General features: G+C 30.6%; 1 long non-coding RNA gene across 1 annotated transcript; it reads left to right on the forward strand.

Moving 5' to 3' along the window:
- The first annotated feature begins 6,779 nt into the window (after window positions 1-6,779).
- On the forward strand, window positions 6,780-10,767 carry LOC111409674. Its single transcript, XR_002705513.1, has 3 exons — window positions 6,780-7,024; window positions 10,456-10,511; window positions 10,590-10,767. It is a non-coding gene; the product is annotated as an uncharacterized LOC111409674 (long non-coding RNA).
- The last annotated feature ends 3,085 nt before the right edge of the window (window positions 10,768-13,852 follow it).

Here is a 13,852-nt window from a genome sequence, read left to right on the forward strand (position 1 = left end):
TACTACCGTGATTGTGGCTTTCTTTGGCACAACCTGGACTAGGCTAGTTCATGCACTATTTGATATCAAATATGTGATGCCTGCATCTAGAAACTTGAGTACCTCTACCCTGACCATTTCCTTCATATTGGGATTCAACCTCCTTTAACTCTCTATACTTGGCTGAAAATCCTCCTCTATGAGAATCTTATGCATACACAATGAAGGACTGATCCCTTTGATATATGCTATAGTCCATCCAATCACCGTTTAATTCTTCCTAAGCACCTTTTCAATCATGTCAATTTGAAAACAACTATCTGACTCTGTAGATAACTTCATAGCCTTGAAGACATTAAAGGAAATATGCTCTTCTCCAAGCCTCAGAATCAACTATCCTTTATCAATCAGAGCTATCCTAGTGGCCAAGAACAGTCTACTCAGTATCAATAGAATATCCTTGTCTTCCTTTATATTTAGAATGAGAAAATTAACAGAAAAGATGAATTTCTCCACTTTGGGTAGCACATCTTCTATTATCCCTTGTAGATATGTCAAGGACCTGTCAGCTAATTGCAATATCACAGTGGTAGCCTTGGCCTCTCCCAATCCAAGTTTCCTAAAAATGAAGACATTAAATTAATACTTACATCAAGGTCACATAAAGTTTTATCAAAATAAACTTCACGAATAGTGTAAGAAGCAGTGAAACTCTCTAGATCTTTTAATTTCGTAGGAGCTTCTTCTGAATTCTCATGCTGCATTCTTCAATTAATGCTATCGTCTTATGTTCCACTAGCTTATGTTTGTTTGATAGGATGTCTTTCAGGAACTTGGCGTAACTAGGTATCTGGACTAGTACTTTGGCAAATGTGATGTTTATGTGAAGTTTCTTGAAAATTTCAAAGAACTTTTTATATTGTTCCATCTTTTGCTTCTTTAACCTCTATGGAAATGGAATGGAAGACTCATAAGGGTTGATGGTGGCTGTTGCTTTATCTCGTGATGTCTCTAAACCTCCTGTTACGATATACTCATTTATATGCTCGTCCTGCTCCCAGTCTCTTCTTTTGCAGGAGATGTTGTTTCTCTGTTTACACCTGGCCTTTTGACGTATATTTCAGGCAGTTGTGCCTCACTTCAAGTTGTAATTGCCTTTTCATGCTCCTTTGGGTTGATTTTTGTGTTGTTTGGCAAACTACCTGGTGCTCTGCTAGTCAAAGTAACTGTCATCTGTCCCATTTGAGTCTTCAAATTTTTTATGGTGCCATGTAAATATTGAAGAGTGGCTTCGATTTTCCTCATGAATAGATTGTTTGCCTCCATGTACGAATTGGTCTTTTTCATGAATCTTCCAAACGTTTCCTCTAGTTGAGACTTTTTCTCTTGCTGTTGAAATTGTCCTTGTAGCCTACTCTAATTTTGGTTACTCCAAGAAAAGTTAAGGTGCTTTTTCCAGCTCGAGTTATATGTATCCCCAAATGAATTATTCTATTGGTGTTGTTCCCATTGAGCAAAATTTTCCTATTCTATTTCTTATATTAAGATTGGGCACTCCGCTATTATATGTTCAGCCCCACATTCCTCAAAACTGACATTTTTCGTCTGTGCTGCAATAGCTGATTGTGACATGTTTTTCAACTTGTGAAATAGTTAATCAATCTTTGCAGACAAGCCACAATATGCATCCACTTCATAAACCCTCGGTGTCGTTCTCTGAACTGCTCGTTCTGAAGTCTACATAACTGATGTAGTAGCCATTGTCTCAAATAGTTTCAGTGTTTCATCAATTGTTTTTGTGGACAACGACTCATTAGATAATGAGTCAACCATACTTTTGAAGGCTGGAAGTAATCTCGCGTAAAAATATTGGACATGGAGTCCCTTGCTAATCTCATGATGTAAACACTTTCACAGCATGTTTTTGACATATTCCAGGCTTCGTAAATGTTTTTTGAGTCGCGTTGATGGAAAATAGATATTTCATGCTTTAACTTTACAATCTTGGCAGGTAGGAAGAAATTGGTGCAGAACTTATGTGCTAGATCGTTCGAAGTAGTGATGTTGATGATTGGTTGAGAGTCTAGTCATTCTATTGCCTTGTCGCATAGTGTATGTGGGAGCAGCCTCAATCTGATAGCATCGTCTTAGATTTCCTGATATCTAAAATGTTGGCACATCTCAAAGAAGTGAGAGACGTGCGTGTGTAGATTTTCTTCAGCTCTGCCGTAAAATTGATGTCCATTTTGAAATAGTTATATCACGTTGGTCTTCAATTGGAAGTTAGGCTACCCAAATGGTGGATACACAATGCTTGACTGGCTTTAAATTATTTGCGGGGTCATGAAGTCTCCTACAAGCATGTTACCTTCATTCGTCGCCCTTTCTTCATTGGCTTGAAAGATATGATTATTCTGCACATTAGCCATTTGTTGTTGTGCTTTCCTAGCTTCTTCCTGCATTCGATAAAAAGTTCGGTCAATTTTTGGATCGACTGGAAATAGGTTTCCTCCAGTTGATCTTAGCATGCAAATCTGCGAGAAAAATCTGTGGTAGCACTTAGATACTAAAAAAAATTGAAATAACAAAATAAAATAAGGCAAAACAAAATAAAGAACACAAAATAATGTTCAAATTAGCTCCAAGGTAAACAAGATTAAACGAATACTCAATCCCCAGTAATGGCGTCAAAAACTTGTTCACAAAATATTTCTTTCATTTTGTACCCGCAAATGTACGATTCGCAACAAGTAATAAAGTAGATTTTAGAATCTGAATATCATTCCAAAAAGATTGAGTAGCTTAATTTTATTTATCTTGACCTTAACCAAAACAAAATTACAAAAGTGATTTTATAACTTAATTAAGCCGTGACCTAAACTCAGTATGCAAAAGTGTATGATTTGAATGAATTAAAATGGACATTGACGCTTAGATGAACTAAAAATGCAAATTGAATGTTTAAAATGCAAATTGATGAATTCAATCGATGTATAATGATCTAGGATCATAAACCTCAATTAATGTTCAATTCAACCCTAGTTCTATAATTTGACAACACGTTGAAATCATGAAGAATCAATGCTCTTTAATCTATCCAACAATCTCTCTCAAGCAAAATTAAACCTACTCTCATATACCACCAGTATATATCTCTATGATGGGTACAATTATACAAGAATGCATGTAGTTATGTGAGCACTTAACAATTCACGCAGAGTATAGCTGTATATCTTTATCCCTTATCGGACTCTACGATAATTTATAGCTTGTTAAACCTACTCTCCTTCTTTTGAATGCAAGAAATAGATCACCTCATCACACAATTACGGGCCCAAAAATTATGGAAAAAATTAAATGTATACAAACCATTCAAAATATTCAATAGTTGTTTTAATGTCAAAAATATAGAAAAAGGAATTAAAAATCACATTACAAGATTCATTGATCTCCTAGTACAAGAATTTCTAGCCTAGCATGGAGAAAAATACAAAATACATAATAGCTTGAAGAAATAACATCATCAATTTAAATAATTGCTTGAAATTCGGTCGATTTTTGTGTTTTTCTTTGTTGTTGTGGTTCCAAATTCTCTTCAATACGTTTTTTTCCATTTCCAATGCATTTTCCCTTCTACATGATGGCTTTAGGGTTTTATATCGTATCCCAACGAGGTTTCATAAGAGTTTTAATGAAAATAGGAAATTACAGAATTTGACCCCTGAAAAGATCTATGCGATTGCATAGCTTCAAGCAATGCGACCGCATAGTTAAATAAATTTAGGCCTTTGAAATCCCTGCTGGGGTGGAAGCGACCGCATGAAGTTTACTACTATGTTACTGCATAGTAGTATACACTTCCAGATTGTGTCAATTAGTCACTAAACTTGATTTACTCCTATTTTGACCTTTTTTCCTCATTTTCTCATTCCATCTATCCATAATAGCATCCAATTGGTGCTTAGCTCATTCAAGTCGTCGATTCCTTCTTTGGGTCATCTTTTGGATAATTGCACTTTGGTCCCTAAACTTTCATATATTTTTTTGTTTTGGCTCTTTTTGTGTCTTTTCTTGTGAATTCCATTATATCCATCAACGTGACCTATATAAAAAAATTTCATAGAATTAAGTCATATTCCACTATATTTACAAGAAATAGTCATGTTTTGTAGCCTAAATAAGTGGGTAAAAATGCACTTATCAATAACTATACAAAAACGTGTCTCTAAACGAAACGGGCAGCGAACACAAAAGGATTAAGGCTAAATATTCGCCATCATACTTTACCTCTAAAGTCTCCAAATTTGTGACGGGCTGCGAACAACAAGGGAATTTTGCATGAACATGATTGAATTTTCATTCACATGAGGGATTGTTGAAATTTGTTTTAAAAATTTAAAATTTTGGTTAAGTATAAACTTGAAAAGTGAGTTTGTGTCAACTTCGACCAAATATTTAAACTTGATCCAATAATCAAATTATAAAAATAAATAGACTAATTGTTTCTACTCATCGAATAGATCGTCATATTATAAAATTGTTGAAGAGATGAAACATAACCGAGGTATATTTTTTTCAGAGGTTGATTCGATCATCAGAAAAAGAATTAGGCCAAAAATTAGGATACATTATGGGAAAATCAAACTTCCATCAAAGAGAAGCAAATTTAGAATCTCAAAATCAATCCAGGATGAATGAGAAATTATAGTCCAAAGTTGGAAAGAAAAACAAGGAAAAAAGATGAAAAATCATATAGCATTGTTGCTCAAGTGGTCAAGCGAACAGAGAAGCTATCGCTCGAGTAATAGACTAATGACAGGCGAGCAAAAATTTTTTGTTGAAAATATGTCACTGGCGCTTGAGCTAGAGGCTAGCGATAGGTTGGCAACAAAAAGGATGTGTCCCTTCTAGAGGGTTGCTAAGTTTTGGGACGTGTTTTTTCACTTGCAACCTCTCATCTTTTATAAATAGGACCTTTTAGACGTTCATTATGCATTCAATATCATTTGTATTGAACATAACATCAAAATCTCTTGTAAAAACTCCAAAATCATTCAAATTTTTGTTTCTTGTAGAAAGAAAAAATTTCGTTCAAGTTTACTGTTGCTTGTGGTTTAAAAGAAATTGTTAATAAAAATCTTTAAAAGATTCATTTAGAATTAATAATAATAGGAATAAAAGGACTTCATAAAGAAAATTCTGGAGTCAAAGTATTAGTTTAAATGACTGCAGATTCACGGACATAGAATAATGACTATTATGAAGCATAGAATTAGACATGAATAATAAAGGAGGAATAGTATACTTACACCAGATTATTCAGTTAAACAAAAAAGTTTTTATAAAGATATTAAAATAGGAATAAAAGTTAAAAGATAGGGATAAAGAAAATTTATTAATTTGCACAGGATTCATAAAGAGACTTAATGATAACAGTACTACCAATTTATAAATTTGAAAATAATCAAATAATTATATTATTAGGACAAAAAGGTATAAAAGATATCCCTACAAAGAAATTCATTTCGGAAACAATTTTTTAGCAAGTGACATATGATTAATTTTAGAATTAAATAATTGTAAATCTCAAGATGGACTTATAGTACTATAACTAAATGGAAAATTTCTATAAATAGAGCATATAATGGTGTACCTATACAAATGATTGTAGAAGAAATATGAGCTTATTTAGAAACGTATTTAAGAAAGACAGCATTAGACATATATGTTACGGCTAAAAGACCAAATCGAGAAGAAATTAGATTAAGAATGGCCGGAGGAAATAATCCTAGAAATTTTACAAGTTTTATTAGAGAATTAATTATAGGATCTGATACAGTAGAGATAGCACTTGTGAACAAAATAAAACCTTAGAAGAATTAGAAAAATTAAGTATTAGTGATATGAAGTATATGTACAACCATTTTTATTAGACTTTGAAATATTAGCAAGTATATTAAATTTAGCATTAGATATACCTATACTTGAAAGGATAAATAGAAAGATATAACCACCATGGAATGCTTAGATTAAAAAAGATATAGAGTCAGCACCAACAAGAGATGTAACTGTGAGAGCTACTATAAAATTTATGACTGATAAACTAAAAGAATATTGTGTAGAAAAAGTAGTTAGAAAGCAAATAAAGAAATTAAATTATTCTTTTTGTTCAAATTTATATACGCCCTGAATCTATGATTATAAAAGAATAAAGACAAAATTGTATAAAAAGAATAAAATGCATATATATAAAAGACAATATCAAGATAGAAAAAAGTATAATATTAGACCATGTAGAACATATTATAAAAACAAAAGACCAAATTATAATAGATAAGTTAAAAAGTCGAGAAATAAAAAAGACTGTAGATGTTATATTTGTGGAGACCGTAAACATTTTGCAAGTAAGTGCCCAATAAAAATAAAAGTAGAGAAAATATAGCTAAATCTATGATAATTAAAGAAGTAGATAATGAATTTTGTAGTTCAATATATAGTATTTACATAGACAAAGAATTAGATAATTTAAAAATAATTTGTTATGAAGATTGTTATCATTACAAAATTAAAAGAGGCAGTTCTTGATGGTACTGTTTTTATGAAATCGTGCAATTTTACTGTTTGCTTTCATTTTTTATTATTTTTGCTACCAATTTTTTTTTATAGTTTTGGGTTCATCTTTACAGCTATTTTTTTTCCTTTAAAAACCATTCTTGTCTGAATAGAGTTGTATATCACTTAATTGTTACATCAATGTCACACGCAACTATCATTTCTTTCTTCTCTCTCACATACTTCTTTCTCTCTCCCATTTCTTCTCACTCTTTCTCCATTTTCACACACAAACTACCATTCTTTTTTGCTTCACTTCTCCTACACAATTAGTTCTTCTCTATTTTCTATTTTTCATTATACTGCTTAATTTAGCTAGACATTTCATCCCAAAAATTTTAATCTTTTGTTTTTATTTTCTTTTGTAGAGGTTTGAAGTTTTCATCGTTGAGAAAGCAAACGACCGAGAGAATGATCGAAAAAAGATTTTTTGGTAAGTAAATGTTAATATGCTACTATAAAAAGGTTTCATCCCCTCCTATTCATTGCCACACGCCACAACCTCCTGCAAAGTTATTTTAAAGCCCTTTGTGCAATCAAGTCCATGTTCCCCATTTTGTCCAACAATATATCTTTGCGATTAATAGTTGATTTTGATTAACTTGAGTATTTATTTTGTATTTTATGTTTCCCCTTCTGAATTCTAGCAATTGGATTTGGTATGGATGCTTTTTTTTTTCGCATTTGATTTCGATTCACGAGTATTTTGTCTGCAATTTTCTCTTTCCTTTTATGTACTATAGCTATTGGGTTTTGCGTGGATATATTTTTCCTATTCATATTTGATTCCGATTAATTATACTACAACTTCTATTTGCATCATGAATTCTCACAATCGGATTTTGTGGTGACATTTTTGTGATTAGTATTTGGTTATGATAATATGATTGATTAAAATGTTTCATCTGCAACTATTTCTTCCCCTAAGGAATTTTAGGAATTGTGTTTTGTATGGATACATCCCTGCCATTCGTAGTAGATTCTGACAAATTGGAATAATTTATCTGCAATTAAAATAAATGAATTGTGTTGTTAACTCCCTTAACTTCACAAAATTATTCAAATCCACAATGTACAAAATAAAGTTGACCTGTTTGAGAAGTGTTTGTAAACCGTTTAAATTATAATAGATAGAAACCAATGATAAATAAGTGGGTAGTATTTGTGGTTCCGTAAAATGTGTGAATAAAAGTGGTTCTATCAATAATAAATGGTGTATAAGTGTTAGCCAAGCATGGTCTAAGATTATGTTATAGTAACAAATTAAAGGAATGAATATGAAGATGTGTTGTTCTTGAGCTGAGAATTAATAATGATCCCTAGCTCTTGGCTCTACTTGTATATTCATTTGTATCCATAATCTAAGCTCCACAAAGGGAAGAAGGGTAAGTTGCAACATAGTAAATCATTACATTTGAGTCCTCACATTGGTTTGTTATAGTAACAATTGACCTTTTGGAAAGGTCATGTCAAAATATAAAAGATTTCACAATAGCTAGCACTCAAAAGGACATTTTGACCGAGTACTATAATTAAAATGGTTTTAAAGATGTCATTGATTCCTTTATAATGTACTGAGGCATGGTAGAAATGTAAGTTTTACTTTGTATTTTTTTCTGCTACTACAATTTGTTAATTCTGTCCAGTTGCCAACTTAAAGGACATGTTTGGCATATACTTAGATTAGAGTAGTACAAAGAAATCAATTCATAATTTAGCAAATCTTGTCACGGTCCTCTTATTAGACCAGTTACAATGCAAGAAAAATGATTAAATTGTTTATTTTCCTGTTAAACAATTATATACTAAATGCCCTTGTTTCATCACTTAATTTTTTTCCTTGTGTGGATAATAATTTAGATAATAAAATGTAAGATAGTTCTTAAATTGATTGGTAGACATGGTTCTTGGACCTTTATAAAGGTTCTTTATTTCTTTATATAGATATTGAAATGAGGTTATCATGTTACGATATTTTTTTTTTCAACGTTACTTTACTTATCAGTTTGACCATATTCATAATGATAGTTTGACACTCTTTTGTTAGAAAGAACTACAATAGACATACTTTCGGGTAGTCATTTGTTTAAATAATATATCACAATTAAGTTATGTTTCTTTGATTTCCTCTTGTTTTCTTTAGTCGCCATTTAAACACTAACTCTAAAAGTTTAAATTGTTAGATAATACCATGCTTATATTATTTAAATAGTCTTCAACACACTCCGTCATTTAAATAGGTTGAAGGGTCATTATTTGCACATGAAAAGCATAAGATTGGATTCTATTTATCCTTCTAAGGACAGTTGCACACTTTTTCATCATAAATAAAGCAAGAGATGTATCATCTACATAATTTAGTTAAACCTCTGATATTTTTACCTGATGTTAAGATGTGGCCTATGTTTTAAAGTTCTATTGCTGCACATGATCTTAAAGTGGCACGATCATCTAGATCTAGTAGTTAAAAAAGACACATGGACTGAAGAGAAATTATTAGTCCTAGCTTCTTTTCATCAATTATATGGGAATAAATGGGCAGAACTGCAAGTTTGCTATGCATATTTTCTATTAGCTCTGATCGTACTTGATTTTAACGTGAAATTCTGGATTTTATTATCTTCTTCCAATATGCTCTTTGCTGGGAGTTCACCATTATGTTCAAGATTTTTTAAGATTGTAATATATCCTCTCTTTTTTTGCTCCGCTCTCTTTCGTAGCTTTGGTAACCTTGTGCAAATATATGTATGAGAAAAAAAAGGTTTGTCAGGCTCTCTCTCATATTTATAATCTTATTTACAAGCCACCATAGACTTGCTCTAATTCAGTCTCTAAATCATGATGATGGGAAATCAGTATATATGTTAGTCATATTTTGTGTTTTTATCAAGTTTTAGGATCACTTCAATGTATAGAATAAAGCTAATGATAGAAGGGGTACCCTTTTTTAATCTTATCGAAGAGTCATTTGGAAGAGACTTTTTGTATCCATGTGAAATTTTGTTATTATTTTGACGAACTTGACTATTCCAATTGGAGAATTTGGGAAAAAAAAATCTAGTAATTATCGTGTTAAAGAACTGATGTTACCACATTAGCATAATACCATCAATTACATCAATGGCCCAATGGTAGTTCCATAATCATTTAATTTCATCTACTTCTTTGTCATATTTTCTTGCTCTAAGAAATCATTTTCACCAACTATTTTGCACCTGATGCATCTCACATGTTAGCAAAATTCAAAGCATATATTGTGAAGGAAGGGAAAGGGCTTTGCCATAAGCATTATTCCAGTTACTTTAGGTTTGACACATCTTTTACTGAAAATGATTGGTGAGAAGTTAAGATATATATCTTTTTTGATATTTTGAACACAATATAACAGTGTGACGATATCTTGTTTATAGGGTTTGATGAGGTCGTAGTGAATTTATTTTCTATCTAATAATTCTCTCGATAGACTTAGCGGTGGATTGAATGAACCAAATTCACATCTATCAAAATTCGACTTAGTTGCATTCTATTTTATAGATGTTATGACGTGTGAGCTGCTAAAGGAATATTTATTTACTCAATATTTCAACAAAGTAGTTTAGCATTTGTTTTTAGTCACCTTCCCACATTTCCATGATTAGACAATCTTTCTACTTCAACATATTTGACCTGATACAAAATTTTCTTTTAATTGTACGAGGAAGTTCATGGCAATGCTAATGTTCCAAAATCAAATATAATTCAAACATGTAGAAGAGTTGGTGCTTTAATGTCATCTTTCCATTCTTTATTATTTTTTTGTGAAACTGTAAATCTTGGAGCTTAACTTGTATCTAAATTACTTTCATTTGTTTATGCTTTTTTCAGTTGCTAGATAAGAGGGAAAGCATAAATGTACTGCAGCTTCTATAAATATTAGAAAGGTAAAAGAAGAAATCTTACCTTTACTTGAAATTTCATTTGTTATTAAAAATTCAATCTTGCATCTTCATTTTGCCAAGGAGCAAGAGACCTGACATCGATGAAGAGTTTGTAGTGCAGCCATAATGGAAGAGTGATTCGAAATTCATTTGCAAAGTTTTGTTTTTTCAATACAGATGTTTGTAAGTTCTCTCTATATCTTTTTGTGGTTGTCTTAGTTTCTTGAATTCATTCATGAGGAATTTTTTTGTTAAACAAACTTGAAATTATTTGTGGGTTCTTCTATTGAGTCGTAATGTTCTATACATTACTTTTTTAACAACCTAAGAAAAGGACTAAAATTTTTACTTGAAATTAGAATTGACATTGGCAAGCCAACTTCATTGTGGTCTTTGACAGCCCCATATGTTTTTCTCCACATCTCAAGTGTTCCATTTGTAATTTGTAGCAAACACCTTAATTTTCTTCCTTTCCTTTATACGTTGCTTCTCTCAACAAATTTAAGGTGTTTGTATAAATGCCAATATAAATTATTTTGTAAGTGTTTGTAAAAATGCCAATGTGAACTATTTTGTTTCTCGGCGTAATATATTCGCATGTGTTTGTTGTAATACAAAGCTGAATTTTTTATCTTCTCATTGTAATGTATATGTTGCTGTTTATGAATATCATACAAAGAAGTTTCAAGTGCATTGTAAATTGATGGTTGCTTCATTTTACTCATCTGTAGATTGATATTGGTTTAATTTTCCTTTTGCCTACAACTTGAGTATTTAATTGTTTGATTATGTTGCCTCTCTCTCACTACGTTATCAATGCTCTCATTTGCATTTAAGAATTATGGGTTCTATTTTTGCTGCTTCTTCTTCTTTTTTCTTTTTTTTTTTTTAAATGGTACTAGCAAAACCTTAAATTAATTTCACAATCTGCCTAAATTTGGTAAATTCTTGAACAACCTCAATGTCTATTTCTGTAATTAGTGACATCTTTCTTTATTTGTTTATTTTCAACAAGTTGCTCTTGATTTTTGAAATCTAAGTTGTGATTTATATGCCTACTCAAACACAAATGGGTAGTTTGACACTATCCCCTGCACATGGGTTAATAACCAATGAACTACAATGAATGGGAAATCAAGCCTTACTTTCCGCAATTTTCTCCATTCCTCTGTGTAAATAACCCAATATTAGTTCGATTCACATTGCATCATCAAATGATACAAGTCTTGGATAAGAATCTATGATGCACTAGAGCGCCCCTCAACAAGTAGAAAAATGGCAAGCTAAGTTGAATTTCATTCTCTCTTTAGCAGGGCATATCACTCACCCCCTGTTTACATATTACAGTATTATTTCAAACTTTATCTTAGTGTATTAAATATTTTCAATACTAATACAAATAATTTTTTTGTATCTACGCTATTACATAGTCAATTATACGGTGTCACGTGCATTGCACGTGCGTCTTACTATTAGTAGTTTAAAATAACTAGATTTTTCGATTTTGAATACAAAAATAATGAATATAGAACAAGAACGTGTTCATGAATGGATTAGATGATAATGATCAATGATGGATAAATGCATATTAATGATCAGTGATGGATAAATGCAAAATATGTAAAATATACTTAGGACATAAAAATAGAAATCAATGTAAAATTTACTTAGAAATCCAATGTAATAATTGTTTAGGAATTAAAGAATAAATTAATTACAAAACTAAATATCACGGTGAAAATATAGAAAGATTAGAAGATAGGATAATAGATACAAATAATAGAATAGATGAAATATATGAAACATTAGGAGAAATAAAATATTGGATTAAAAATTTATAAACAAAAGGAAAACAACCTATAGATAATTACACAGAGAATAATCATTTAGAAACAAAAAATCAAGAAGAAATAGTTTGTCAAATGTAAAGCCAACCAAAAGTCTCAGAATACCCATAGAAATAAAAATAAATAAAATGATAAAACTATTAATAAACACATGAGGTAATTTAATATAATTAGAAAAGATTTAGCTCCAGAAAACTATAGACAAAGACTAGAAAATGAAAATAAGAGGTAGTCAAATGGATAGCAGTAAAATGGGATCCGAAGAAAAATGTTTCATGACTGCAAGATTAAATTTCAAGAAAGACGGCGTAGTTTAACAACTACTGCAACACTCCAAATTTTCATAAATTTTGAAGTGTTACAGTTTGGCATCAGAGCTTGAGTCTACTTTTCTATGGACCATTTTTTTTTTCATGTAAATGAGTTTAATAAGAACTTACCAATTTGAAAAATATTTTTTAAAATATCTCTAGTTCACGCTTATTGTTTGAGTTTTATTGATTTACGTATTTGCATGATCAAAAGATTTTATCAAAAAGATCTAAATTGTCTAAGAAGAATTTGAGATTTAAGCAGTCCACTTGTAACCCCCTCCTCATTTGGATGCCTTTTCGTTATGCATTATTCAAATCAACAAGACAAAAAACTAAATTTCAAACCATTCAAATTTTAAGAATGTTCTATTTTAAAAACTTCTATTTTCAGAAAAATCATATTTTAGGAAATTTGTAGTAACAATAAAAATAAAGTATTTTCACAAGTATTAGGAGTTTAAGTACAATGTAAAAAAATTTAAAGTTTTAAACATGTAATTCTTGGTAGACAACGCTCATTATTCAACCACTTTCTAATTAATCTAAGGTATGAAATTAAATGTTCTTTTTTAGCATAATTTTGATTTGTCTTGCTTCATGTCATGAAATATTATAAGTATGATAAAGTCAAGTATTCAAAACTTTTCAACTAACTGAGGTAATTTCGAGAACGAAATTCTTTTGAGGAGCGAGGGTTGTAATGCCCCAAAAATTTTATAGAATAAAGTTTGTTTATTTTGTATGCTATATAATTATATTTTGAAAACTGAAGGACTAAAGTGAAATATGCTTTAAATTCTTATATTATTGTGTCAAATAATTAGATTTTGATAGAGCAAATTTTAATATATCAATATTGGACTCTTTTTGTAATTTGTAATTAATTAAAAGTCTTCAACACGAGAAAATGTTATTTTGGATTATATTACATCAAGTCAAGTCCTATTAAAAGAATAATAGGTTAATAGAGTTTGTGGGGGCTTGCAATATTAATTAAATAAAATTCTTTTTCTCTTTTAATTCCTACCTCCACGTGATTTTTATTTGATATGAAAATATTACTTGAATAGAATTCAAATTCTATTACTTGAAACCAATTCTTATTCAAATTTATTGTATTACACAATTTATCAATTTTAGTTGCATACAAACTCAGTTGAGAATTTTCACTATAAATATTGCG

The sequence above is a fragment of the Olea europaea genome, chromosome 14, assembly GCF_002742605.1.
Source record: "Olea europaea var. sylvestris chromosome 14, O_europaea_v1, whole genome shotgun sequence".
Classification (NCBI taxonomy): Eukaryota; Viridiplantae; Streptophyta; class Magnoliopsida; order Lamiales; family Oleaceae; genus Olea; species Olea europaea.